Source organism: Diorhabda carinulata, chromosome X (genome assembly GCF_026250575.1).
Source record: "Diorhabda carinulata isolate Delta chromosome X, icDioCari1.1, whole genome shotgun sequence".
In the NCBI taxonomy this organism is placed as follows: Eukaryota; Metazoa; Arthropoda; class Insecta; order Coleoptera; family Chrysomelidae; genus Diorhabda; species Diorhabda carinulata.
In genome coordinates, this window is record NC_079472.1 from 49,563,665 (window position 1) to 49,577,894 (window position 14,230).

The following is a 14,230-nucleotide window of genomic DNA, read 5'->3' on the forward strand; positions in this document are numbered from 1 at the left end:
ATAGTAAAACCATTTTTGATAATTTTAGTTTTATCACATTGTACGTTAGTATCCTTAATAGAATGAAATAGTTCCTATTTGACTAACTTCCCTTTACATTTCCATATTACAATAAACTTTCTAAACTTTTCCATCTTCAGCATCTATTATTTATATCATTCTTTATGAACAATTGTACCAAGTTTACAACAACAATTTCATATTTTAGTGAATTTTGAATAAATTGTAGTTTCAAAATATTTGATCAAGTATTTTATGTTATCCTTCCTGGTTTTTAAGATTTAATAGTATTTTAACAAAAAATTGACTATTCTACTCACGTCACTAATAATAACAAACAAACATTAACAAACTATTTTAAATTTGTAACCTCATTTGGTTAGGTTAGCTTAGGTTAGGTCATATCTGAATTTTGACGCTTTATAATGGTATATTCAAATAAATTACTTGATTTTACGAAACTCTCTGATGATTTTTCGTAAATTAAATCATTTATATGCACCAAATACATATTTGAAAATACCATTATAAAGCATTAAAATTCAAATATAAAATTTAATTAATAATATTCAACATACAATAATAATTTAAACCGAGCCAATGTTTTTAATATAAATAAAATTTTTCATCGCTGTTATCTTAATTACAATCATTTTTAAATTAGTAACACCTTCGTGAATTTGTAACTATACTTTTTACCGCCATATGTGAGTGAAATTTCAGTTTGATTCAGAAGTTCTATAACATTCTGTTTCCTATAAAAATTAATTAGTTATTGAATTTCAAGTTTACAAGTTGTTTATAAGTGAAAACTAACAGAGTAAGTTAAATAAGTGTTATTAACAATAATAATTAAAAATTCAATGAGTCTTGAGCCCTCGTATGTCAATATTTGCAGTGAATAGGTACATTGATATATGACTTTCAAATACATAAACGTAACAAGGCTAAGTAAATCGCTTTTTATATAGTACGCGACATAGATTCAATATTTTACTAGGTCAATCTTTCCAAATTATAAGCGACGAAATATAGAACGGTATCTATTCTCATTGATCTGATTTTTAAGATACAAGATATGAAGTGTTCATACAAGGTCAGTGCATACAACGAACGGCTGAATTATGGAATAAAATTATTATTACGGAAACGAATAATCACGAATGTTTTAAAAAACTTATGTGGTAATTATCTAGAGGCTAAGAACAAAAGTTTAATGAAATTCAACATAATTAACAGTAATTAATATTCAGATATACGAATTTCTGGAGTAATTACTGAGAAAAACCACAAATATGCATAAGGTATATCGTTAATTGACAATGTTTTCATGTTGTTACAGAAGTTATATATTTTATAACGACTTTAGCAAAATTTGAAATCAGTAATTTATAACAGGTAGGCTAGCAAAGACAAATCTTTGTTTTGAATAGAATTTATTATTTTTATTCAATATTTACTTAGCCATAATTTTTCGATATCATTTTTATAGTGGGATTTGTTTTTAGCGTCAAAATAGTTTCGGCGGGCCTGTGCTAACTCATTATTCCAATATTTTCCATAAAAGTTTAACTTCTGTTAAAATGTGCCAACTCGTGATCGTGGTTGTCATGAAGATTAGACAACCATCCATGAAAAATGTTGTTGCTGAATTTAAATTTATTTTAGATTGAATTGTACTTGTTTAGTAATTATATTATTGTCTAATAAAAAATATTCTCCTCGGTCAGTTCATAGAAGATATGTATTATTTATAAAATTATAAATTTAGATTAGGTAACCTAAACTTTCCTAACCTAACATAAAACGTTCAAAAATCCAAGTAATACTCTTAAAGAATCCGTTACGAGTGGTATTATGCACTCGACTACCTTTTCGTGTTTACCTGAACTATCTTCTTCCGGAGGTGTCACATCCGTTTCAGCGACAATCTTTTCATTGGAACAAAATTTCTGCCGGGCGAGCATCCTCTTAAGCCTGAAATCAGGGAAAGTCGCTAGGGACCAGATCTGGAGAATACGGTGGAAGCGGATTCAATTCGAAGCCCAATTTATATAAAGGTTGATTTCGCTTTCATTGATTTCAGACAAAGTGCATTTTCTCGATAAAACAGCACTTTCTTCTTCAAATGGAGTATTTTTATGTGATTTCGTTCTTCAAATGTTCCAATAACGCTAAGTAATAGTTGCTAGTTATGGTTTTTTCCTTTTAAAGATATCTGATGAATATTATACTATTCGCATGCCATCCATTCGCAAATAAAGAGTTCATATAATCATTGTGTGAAATATTTTTTGGTTTGAATGAAAGAAAAAAGAGCAAAGAGAGATCCAAGAAAAATAATCCTCAAATGCGAATTTTGGGTAAATTATAAATTTAGAATAAAAGTTACTTTGAAGTATCCGGAAAGAATGAAAAAAATTAATAATGAGTTTATGAAATTTGGATAACTAGTAGAAAAAGAAAATTTATTTTTTTTGCAAAGAATTCAAATTGTTTGCATGTTTTTAAGCGAGTTAAAAATTTTTTCTATCATGTATTTTATCAAAGGAGGTATTCTCCGGCCATAGTTGAATCTCTTCCCTTCGATAAATTTGAATCAACCAACACAAGTACGTCAACGAAATGCATGATTTTCCGAAAACATCGTCTCTGACCACTGTACAGGAGATTCCGAGACAGTCTGTTTCGCGTCCTTTACCAGAATTCGGCCTTTCGCAGACTTGGCAAATTTTAAGTCGTTATTTCTCAAACATGCACAAATTTTTTTTTGCGATTCATATGCGTCGAGTCATTGACAGTTTTAAACTTCGTGATCAATGTAATATTCCGTATCTAATGATATCAATAGGAACTCAAAATAATAAATACTTCTATAATATCTCACTTTGTTTTATTTAAATTTAAGTATAGGTGCTTGTACGAATAATGATGAATTTTATACTTTACATCTAAAGTAGGTCGAATGGTAACTGTATATGAAAACGGTAAAAACATTAGATCATTTTTTGCATTTAGATCTGTTACGAAATATTCCATTATTCCAACTTTGTTAATGAAACATCCTATATGTACAAATAATAGCAATTACTTTATTTCACCAAAGTAGAAAGTAAAGAAATGTGGATCTCAATTACTCGTTCACCCGTACGTGAAGCATATTACTATTGTAATAATAGAATTTTTACTGTACCAAATCTAATCCACATTAAAATTTGAAATGTTCAGAATATCTTTCATTTGACCTACAATTATTACTTTGTACCTTGGTAAATTCGGTATGTTGCCGCGTTTCTTATATTTCAGAAATTTAAGGTATTTTTCTCATTAAGTTTATGTCAAATGATGGATTCTGGTTCATATTCTCAAATACCAATTTGCTACATGTACAAAAGGTCTCCACAAACAAAATCTACAGGAAAACCGAGAAATTTGTTATGTTACTTTTTAATTCTGCTTGTAGAATAAAATTGAATGATATTTTCAACAGAGTAATCCTAGTTTATAAATCCAACTATACTTTGGGAAATTTACAAAATTGATTATCATTTTGATGGAAAGTATTGTTACGAACTCGTCCACAACATGAACCGTAAAGCCGGCACCGGGTACAAACTTCTTGGAAATGAAGCGGAAACCTTTGATAGGAGTTTTTTTATAACTTAGTTACAGTTCATTTGAAATGAAATAAACTGAGATGTTTTTTATATTTAACCAGTTTCGCATTCTATAGAATGCATAGGAAATGTGTAAAATATAAATTGTTTCTTACAATTTCTTACAAAAATAACTCTTGGCATAAGGCTAAAATTACTGATAAGAAAATTTGTGTTGGAATTGATTCGGATAGGTCAATATTATAAAAGCCTGTGGTGCTTTCTAGGACATTTTAAGCTAATTTTGTATATTAGTTAGTTCTCATAGAAAACAATAGTGACATTATTTTATAGTTTAGTTATAATCTGTATTTTAATACGGCATTATCACACTCGTACACACGTATAAACTGATATCCCTCTGACTGACCATTAAGAACCTGCTAAGTTACATGCAATTATAATACATCATCATCGAGGAAGTGCGTTCGACCGTTGAATAGTTTTACAATCATACAAGAATACCAACATCTAGTAAAAGCGTATGGCGATGGCTTCTATTACGTCTCATTTTATGAAAAACCACGGAGGTACGGATTTTCAAATTATACATATAAGTTAAGTATGAAACAATTCTATTATAAAAAAATTAAAAAAAAATAGTAGCTGTCGTAATATTATCTTAATATGGTATCGAAACGGTTAATTTGCGTCAGACTTGCAAGAAGTACAATTATACCGATACATATATATAACCGATGCATTTCTTCCAGTTGTCTTTCTCCATGTCACCTATGGCAAACAATAGCTTCACGCCATTCGCTTTATAGGTTGTATGCCTATATCAAAAGAAGAACAAATAAGGAAATAAGTACCGTTTACAATCAACTATCTATTAACAGGTAATAAGGGCACAACGAGTTGACTGGGGCTCGTCTTCCGAATGATTCAGTATATAATACTGAAAGGTAAAAAGAGGAGGACCAAAGAAGGAATGGATAGAAGAAATAGGGGCAGATATAAGAAATTTTGGTATAGAATGATGTGAAGAAGAGGCACTGAACAAGATCAAATGTATAATTATGAACATATTATAAATTAGAACAATCAATTCTTAAATGGTTTTAAGTATGCTCACGAAATTTGGCGGATTTAATTATCTACTGAACTCTCAAATTTATAAATAAACTATACACCATCTATGCGTGTGTTTTTGTGTCCATGCGCTATCTACGTAGGAAACATAAAATAGTTTGATACATTCCTATTTTAAATAGTGTATGGCTTTTATTTACCTAATGTTCATTCACATTTCTACAGCTTTCTTTAGCCATGCCTATTGTATCTTCTAAAAAATCTCTGCCTCGTAATTCTATTTCCGCCCTTTTCATCAACAGGTTTTCTCTATTCCATTCCATGTGCTTAATATTTAAAGTATGTGTGTGTGTGAAAGGGAGAGATAAGTTCCGTTATTTTATTGACTGAAATAGGGATATTATCATGTTGGGTATGTTAAATTTTAGGAATGAATGTGATATAGAGGATTGAAGAGGATAGAGTAGGATTTCTATCGGCTATCTGATGATGAACAAGCTCATCAGGTTACAGAAAAACCGCAGAAAATCTGGAACACTCTATGAAAATACTTAAACACTTTTAAGTTACATGCAAAGATACTTCTATTAGCTATTTCTTCCACTAAATTATAGAAATTCTGATGCAAATACTTTCCTGCCTTCACAAATATGTCCTTGACGAGCAAAATATTTTTGTTTTGTTAACCAATCACGAGTGGATTAGTACTAAAAGGTTCATAATTGGTGTGAAGGCAATATCGGAACTTACTTTTTCGTGAGAATTAAATTATATTATTATAATTATAATTATTATAATTGTAACAAATGGTTTAGTTAAAAGTGTTAACCGTCTGTGAAAGAAGGCAAAAACAATCAAAATGAGAGTTATTAACATTCTCGAAGGCCGTCATGTATGCAAGTAATGAAACTATTCCGGAATATCTTGGAAACTATTTCAATGTGAAGTACATGATTAGTGAGTTAATATTCTTGCTTTTATATATAAAACTGATTTAATGACAAAGTTTTTAGACACGATAGTTACCAATAAAATCCATCAAATACAAGTATTTAACATACGCATTCTTTCAAATTTCCGAAAGTCTTAAGACTGTTGTTGATTTAGTTGGACGCTTCCTCTGTCTTTATACGCATCATCTCTAGGAAAAATAAATTAGTATCATTAGCTGTTGCAGTGCTCAAGTGTCAGCCTGAGTTATGGAAGTGCACGGGAGTGTGAGAGTTCTCTCGATAGTTCGACTTATTAGATTGAAATTTCTAAAAAAGTGCAGTATACCAAAGAATTGTGGTAATATGTAAGTACTGTTCCAGGATGTTTCCGATTTACGATTTCGAGAGAAAGATTTCACCTTTTATTACGAGCAGTTCAATTTGATAACATAAATGGAAATAAAGTAGATAATCTTGCTCTAATTCTTCAAATATTTGAAGAGTTCCTGAAAAAATGCAAGAATTTTCAAAATGCCGAATATTGCCGAGTGAACGGAATGCTGGAAAGCTTTATAGATACAACAAACTAGCAGAGTATGGAATTACATTGTAGGCGTTGCTTGACTCAAGAGTGTTTTATACCAGTAATTTAAAAATTTACCTTTGCTCTGCCAGAGCAATAGTGAAAAGTATTGGGGTATAAATTACAACCAAATGAAAATCCTTTGACTTTGCCCACCCTCATTTTTGGAAACGTTATAGACACTTAATCATTACATTTAAACATATGACGAAAGGCGTAGATGTAGAGTTTGTTTGATAGAGACAGAGTTTGTTGATGATATTCGTATTTTATTAATAGGTTATAGGGGGAATAAACTCGCAAATAACATACTAAAATAATACAGATGACATAAAACATGGTCGAATTTACCTAAAACAGCTAATATGGCACTATTCGTGCACTTTTTTTGCATTTACCACAAGTGAAAGTTCTAGCAAATTTTAAACATAAAACACCCTGAAACACCAAACAATGGAAAAAACACTACACCAGGTTGTTGTCAATTTTCGAAAATATCAAATCACAAATCCAAAAAGCGTTGTGTGCTTTGACCTGCCCATTATGTGCCACATAACCAACATAAGTTTTTCATTAAAATTATGTTTCTCTTTCTTACCTTGTTCATAATAAAATCTGGTAACCATTGCTAATTTTTCAGCACATTGAATTAATTTAAGAATGCACTACATCTCACAAGATAACAAAAACTAAATAAGTGAATAGTATATATGTATGTGTTCTGATATGGGCAAAACAAAGCGAAAATGCCCGAGGCTTTTAACAACGAGACTATGGGGGTTGCGGTTTTAAGACAACTTAAGTCACAAAAGTCTATGAACCGGGATCAGGTGGAATGCAGATCTCAACCCAAATTAAGTTCCCTAAAGTCGTGCTTCGGTGGGAATTTCATATTTAAAAATCCACATATAGAATCCTTCCATTTTTAATACACTAATTTCATAAAAAAAATCATAACTTCTAACAGAGTTTCTATATTTACAGACCTTAATTCAGTTGTTTTATCGACGACTAAAGCATAATCATAGCTTATGGATGACTAAATAATATTGGCAAGAAATGAAAGTTCGTATTCTTATACTTGGTGGTGAGGCTGTTATAAAGTTACGATATATTTGTTCCAACATTAATTATGCCATTTTGTAAATTCCCATCCTAAGTTCTGTTTGTTTCGAGAACAAGATGAATACTTCTGCTAGTACGTGTGCTTTTGATGAAGTCGAAATGAGTAGAAATACTTTCTTCTAATATATTTGAATTAATCTCAGGCAGAAAATCTACAACTTAGAAAATATGTTAATCCTTTTGTTTTAAACAAGAAGTACAAGTAGTCCTCCTTTCTACTCGATACTAAAAAGTACCTCAAATATTCACCGTAACATCCATCTGGAAAATTTTATGAAGCTACAAACGTTTTTAAACCGCCCAAAAAGCTAAGGATTTCTGTACAAAGTAAGTAATAAAAATTGAAATTTCAAAATATGTATTTCTTTAGAGTTTTGCACAGGTAATTATTGATTCAATGGGAACCTGTCGCTCTAATTATTGTCAATACGCTCAGGACGAAATCGAAGACATTTAGATCGTTTATCATGTCAGGAGAAATATCTTTCAATGCGACCACCTATTGTCACATTAAAAAAGTTGACATCAATAAGTTGGCTGCGATGGCGAAAAATTGATAACAAATAACTAAGAGGGTGAAAATCGATAACAGTTGCCGAAAGTTACATCGATGACAATTTGTGTAATAATTAACAAGAATAACAATACCACATCTAAAACTACCATAGCAAGTACTGTTATAATATGTCAGTGTAAGAAAATCCACCTGTAATTTTTAATAACTATAGTCATTAGTCATACTAGAATTAAATACCGAGCTGATAAAGATTAATAATATATTGAGTCATATGATATAAGCCGATTATTTCGTTCAGTTTCTGTAGGAAGATAAACGGAATTACTTTCCGGATATCAGATTTTAATCATGTTAACCTTATCATATTTTTAGAAAATCTCTTATACAAAGGTTGCTTTTCAGTTTTGATATATGGCAACACTGATGTGCATATGTTAAATCTGACATTGCCATAATAAATTTTGACATTTCTAATGATGAGCGTAATCAGAACGTGTTTCCATACGAGTGATATTTGAGTTGTTCACAGATACTCGAAACATTCATCTTAGTCAAAAGATGGAATTAAATCGAAATCTTTTCGTGTGATGATTTTCTATGACTGCGACGTGAATTAAACCAACAGCACTGTGCCTATCAACTCGTTACGACTTTTGGTGAATAACCATATGGAATCACTATGTTTCGCTGGATTCCTAATTCAATCGTGGTGACACTTCCCTACAGGATGAAATTCGAGGCTGCTAAAAAGATTTGTGCACGTTGGATATCGCATATTTTGACAATCGTTCAAAATAAAACTCGTGTCGATTTGTCCAGAGAAATGCTGAAAAAATTCAATCTCGGTGATTTAAAAGATGTGTAACAGGCGATGAATCACGGATCTATGCATATGAACTCGAAATTAAACAAACTGTTGGCGCACGAAGCACTTCGAAGTAAATGGTCGTCTTTTTTTTCGGAATGACTGGATATATTCGTTCCATTAGAGCAACGTGGAACGGTCAATTCTGAATGGTACATCAGCATTTGTTTGCCAGAAAAATTCGATAAAATCAGGGAAGTCATCTTTCCCCACCACGAAAATGTGAGCTCTCTTACATCAGTAAGAACGTAAAAACGTCGCAATGATGGGTCATCCGCAGTTCATGTTTGGCACCCAATGATTTTTTTTTTATTCCCGCCGATCGAAAGTAAAGTGCAAAGTTTTTCTACACCTGAAGAAGCGATTGATGCGTTCAAATCACTTGTTTTGGAAGTACCTCAAACGGAATGCCAGAACTGCTTCAACAATTGGTTTAAACGCATGCAAAAATGTATTGATCTTAATGGAGATTATTTTGAAAAACAATAATAACATATCCAATGACAAATATTTATTTTTATTTGTCTACCTGAAAACTGAAGTAGCATTATAGTGTAATCGTCGTTTCTTCGCAGCGGTGTAATCAGAATTAAGCATGAAACCAATACCATCACTAATAAAATAAATACTTTAAGTGCAACGAAAAGACGTGAATTTATGAGTTAATGACTAAATGACAGTCCATATATGAAGGAGGTTTGTGGGAAGAACGACTTTTCCATAAAAATCACTCTAACAAAAAAACAACAAAATCTTCTTTTAACTCTAGACGCATCTCGTTCAGGATAATATTCACTTAATTTTTCATCGTTTTCTTTGTTTTTCCATGAATAAATTATTTTTAAATTGACACTCAAAATTTGTTTTTTTATATTTACCCAACTACGAAAATAGTTTTACCCAAATGAGTATTGAAACTAATCTATATTCCAGATTTGTGTAAAATTTTAATAAATAACAGCATAACGCCTTCTTATTTTGTATCTGTTTATTTCACAAATGTCTGTGAAAAATTGACATGTGATGCTATTTGCAAAAATTATATCTTCCAATAGGATGAGGACTATTGCGTCACCTGTTATAAATTAATAAATAATTGCACCTTGTAACTCAATAACAAGCTTAAAATTTAAACCGCCACTTCAATATTTCAGATTACTTTGCATAATTATTTTTGCTTAAAAAATGCATTAAAGTTTCTGCTTATAGTGATATAGAAAGTTGTTTTAAGTACAATACACCTTATATAAAAAAACAGGTCTTTGTGATTAGTATTAGTAATTAAAAAATGTTGTATATGTAAATTTTTTGAATTAGAAATACAGCGTTGGATAAATTATCAAATAATTAAATCTTATATGTAAAACTAACTTATATGTCACATTTTTGTGAAATTTTGATAGTGAATACCAGAAACATGAAGGAAATTAGCAACTTCCGCATTTCCGTTATATCGCCATCGGATATCGTACAATATCAACTTTGACAAATGTTCATTTGGATTACGTGGTGAAGTGAAGTAGTTTTCACGAGTAAACAACAAGAATATTGAAAAGTATGCTTCTAGTAATAATGCGTATGATTGAATCACATTTTTTGGAAGAAAATTATTTAAATGGTGGTTACTTCCAAATAAAACCAATTTTATGAAATGATTATAGCCTTGAAAGGAGGAGAGCCAACAAGATACAAAGCATACTTTTTCAATAAGAAATCTTATGTAAGAAAAAATAATGAATTTGTGGAATGAAGGTTGTCCAGAAAGACTTCAAAATGACCTTTGTCATATAATGGAACTCTAACAAGCCTCATGAGGAGGAGAACCAACAAAATACAAAGCGCACTTTTTCAAAGAGACATGGAAAAAGAAACAATGGATTTAACCCCAAGCAAATAAAATCATTAAAGGAAAAATAGAGAGCATGAACCTCAAAACACGGAAAATAGAGAAAAAGCATTGTAAGTACAAACTAAAATAAATAAATGGAATCATCAAGATTTCAAAAACAAATTCAAAAAAATAATAAACAAAGAAGGAAAAATTGTGGAGGAAGACACACGAGACAAAAAAATAGGGACAAGACGTGTTAAGGAATTCATAAATAAGGTGATAGAAAACTAAGTAGAAGATTTTATTGGAAAACGAAAATGATATTTTACCCAATTCATTTATAATAATTATGTAAATATCTATAAATAAATAATTTATTCCTGAAAAAAAGTTATGTGACGACCTTTAACTTTTCACTAGAACAAAAAAAAATTCGTAAGCTTGACCAATCAAAAGGAAAATGATAAATTGCTGTAGCTTTTTATCTCACTTAATAACCCCATTACTGAATTATTGAAATTGATACTCAACTAGCGTAACGTATAAATTTGTTTGATTTAACCTCTATGTATGCACTTTTAGTATATTTGAAGTCCTTGAAAATAACGGCATAACATATGTGTCTACATAAACACACACATCTTAAAGGAAACAGCCGCTTATCTAATAAACATTTTCATATAATATTTCTACTAAATTGTGAAATTTTAAAATATACCGAATATACTTCTTAAAATTAGTATTTCAGAAGTTATTTTTATTTTTTGTTGACTTTTTGCGGTTTACGTCAGAATTTTGTTGTTTGTTAAAAAAATTATTGTATATTATTATTCAAATTTTATAGACAGTAATGAAAAATTCAATTTATTATATTTTCTGTTGAAACAAACCATTTGAAGGCTTCAGTAGTGAGTATTCTCTCCTCAAATTCAAATTTGGACTGCAAATAGATCAAATAATACAAATGGCCCTCTAAAATCTCGTGAAGATCTTTAGCCAACGAATCTCTTGATAGTTATTATTTCTGATTCGAACTTGAACTTGAACTTATTTTCAATAAATAAATATAACATACAAGGAAATATAATAGTTTTTACAATGCCCTTAAATCTAAGAATGGAAATACACGGCCACGCTGATTAAATCAAGTTGTGGGAATAAACACTATTGCCAAAATACCGAACGAAATTTCTGAATATCTAAATTTTCAAGACTGCCATTTATACATTGACCTACTTCCGTCGATTATCACCTACTTTATTGGTAAAAGGTACAGGAGATATCACACAATTGAACCGACACGTGGGCCAATTATGATTATTCATAATATACCGAAACACCTTAATTCCTTCAGGTTCTGGAACTATAATTAAAGATTGTATACACTACACTTTCTAGTCCCAAATTACAAAGTGAATTACTATGTATATTTGCTTAAATAGATATAATAAATGAATAGATTGATAATAAATGATTTAAATGTTTCATTTTATAATAAGGCCCTCTTGTATATATCAATAAGCATAGGAATAAAATACAAACATATATGTATTGACATTATTTAAATTGACAAATGTTAAAGTTTCAAATTTCGAATGAATTCTTACTTTATATTTATTTTCAAAATACAAAGTGTTTCTTATAAACATGTGTGATAAGTCTTGAAAGTAATGAGTCTAATTGTTTTATTATTTTATTAGAAGCAACAATATGTGTTCAAAATAAAGGAGGAATAGTACATTTCACAGCATATGTTCAAAATGTGCACCTCCAGCCAAAATGCAGACATCCGCTCGACGCCTCATGGTTTGCAGGAATGCAGGAAGAAAAAAATGGTCCTATTAAATAATCTTCAATGATGCCAAGCCAAACATCAACCGAAAAGGAGTGTTGAAACCGTGCTACAACTGTATATATATATATATATATATATATATATATATATATATATATATATATATATATATATATATATACAATAAACTATCTTTTAGAATATTCCAAACAGTTCTGTTACTTTCATCTATTTCATCGGCAATTTTTCTGGTACTCGTTTCTGGATGTTGGTCAATAATTTGAGAAATCTGGGTCGTCCAATAATATTATTTGATTTAGCAAAAGTTCCAGTCTCTTGTGAATGAATATGTATCTTAGTAAACTTATAAGAAGATGGCAAACGATTATTTGGATAACGTTGGGCATACATATGTCTAATTTCTAAGGCATTACCATTTGTTATCCGTTATTTGCGTTAGTTTTTAGGTTTAACATAGTATTTGAAAACATTATCTCGAAGGCCACTTAGAATAAACATGTCCTTTCGTATTACTTTTGCTATCAAAATAAATTTCACTTACAGTCCGATTTATAACAAATAATTCAACATCCTGTATCTCATTAACAATAAGACTTATCACACATGTTCATCTTATATATTAAAAAATTTGATGATTTCCATTCCGAGTCCGTTCAGGCGTTCTACCCAACCGATTTGCTTAATTTTTTTTCACCAACCATTAGATTTCATCTAATTTTCACCATTCTCAACCATACTCAAATGCGATTTCCCCCTGTACATTACTTATGGGAGTTTTTCACATACACACGTTCAATATCTCAGGTTCTATTCAGGATAGAGACTTCGTTTTGGTTTAATAACACTCCCTGAAACACCCTCTTTCTTTTGAGTTTTTGAACACTTAAATCGGATGAGTTGGAGAGGAGCTAGGCGCAGACATTCAATGTGGAGTTATGGATTTTTGTAGGTTTTTGGCAATTTTTCTACATTCAAAGATCTATATCTCAGGTTCTAATATAGCTACAGAGTTCGTTCTTTTCTATTATAATGATTTCTGATACTTATTTAATGGATTCGATGCGAGCTAGGGCCGCGGGTAAAAGCTAGTAGATAAATTATTTTGGATTAATTAGGAAGCACTCTCTATAGGTGCGATAACGTAAATGATTTAAAAATAATTACATTTCATTTCGTGAAAAAAATGCATGTGTTATGCACAAAAATAATAATAATTTCAAACAATAATATGATACTTTTCGCTTTTAATAGATTATTAAGTTGCTATGTTATGTTTTAGAGTACATTTAATAATATTACCTTTAATATAGAAAATACAATTTTTAATGAAAATATACAAGTGCTGCTATTTTCAAATAAAAAGTAAAAGTAATTTTCAAAAATAATACATTTTGACACGCAATTAGGAAGGTTATTTTTCATACTTTCCTTTACTTCACTTCATTGTTTGTTTGTGAGTGAATAATTATAAACAAAATATAGAATATTCTTGAATGGATAAGTTTTAATTTCCATATACTATTTTCGTAGCACACCTAAGTACTTAATTTATTGAGTATTGCCAAATATTAAGATGTAATATTTTCTGCGACCCACTTTGTACGTTTTATTATATGACTTTAGGTTATGCATGTGTAAGTAAAAAAGATAAGTGCCGATCTATAATAAAATATACAAACAGAGTCGCTGTTTCTATGCAATGTCATTGGTTTTTTAATACTGCCTATAACTTTCATCGATAAATGAATACACTCACGTATTTTGAATGTATACCTTTTGTTTTGAGAAAACACTTGTTAACGTTAAGTTACCTACTATTTTTATCAGAATATTGTCATAAGAAAGTTCGAAGATACGTTCAAATGTTATT

At 30.2% G+C, this 14,230-nt stretch overlaps 1 protein-coding gene and 1 long non-coding RNA gene across 2 annotated transcripts in view; one reads left to right on the forward strand and one right to left on the reverse strand.

Annotated features, from left to right (window-relative positions):
- Positions 1-14,230, reverse strand: part of LOC130902537 (organic cation transporter protein) — a 55,534-nt gene that overhangs the window by 17,866 nt on the left and 23,438 nt on the right. The window lies entirely within an intron of this gene.
- LOC130902538 (uncharacterized) lies at positions 649-1,739 on the forward strand. The gene is made up of 2 exons (XR_009060413.1): positions 649-1,398; positions 1,509-1,739. It is a non-coding gene; the product is annotated as an uncharacterized LOC130902538 (long non-coding RNA).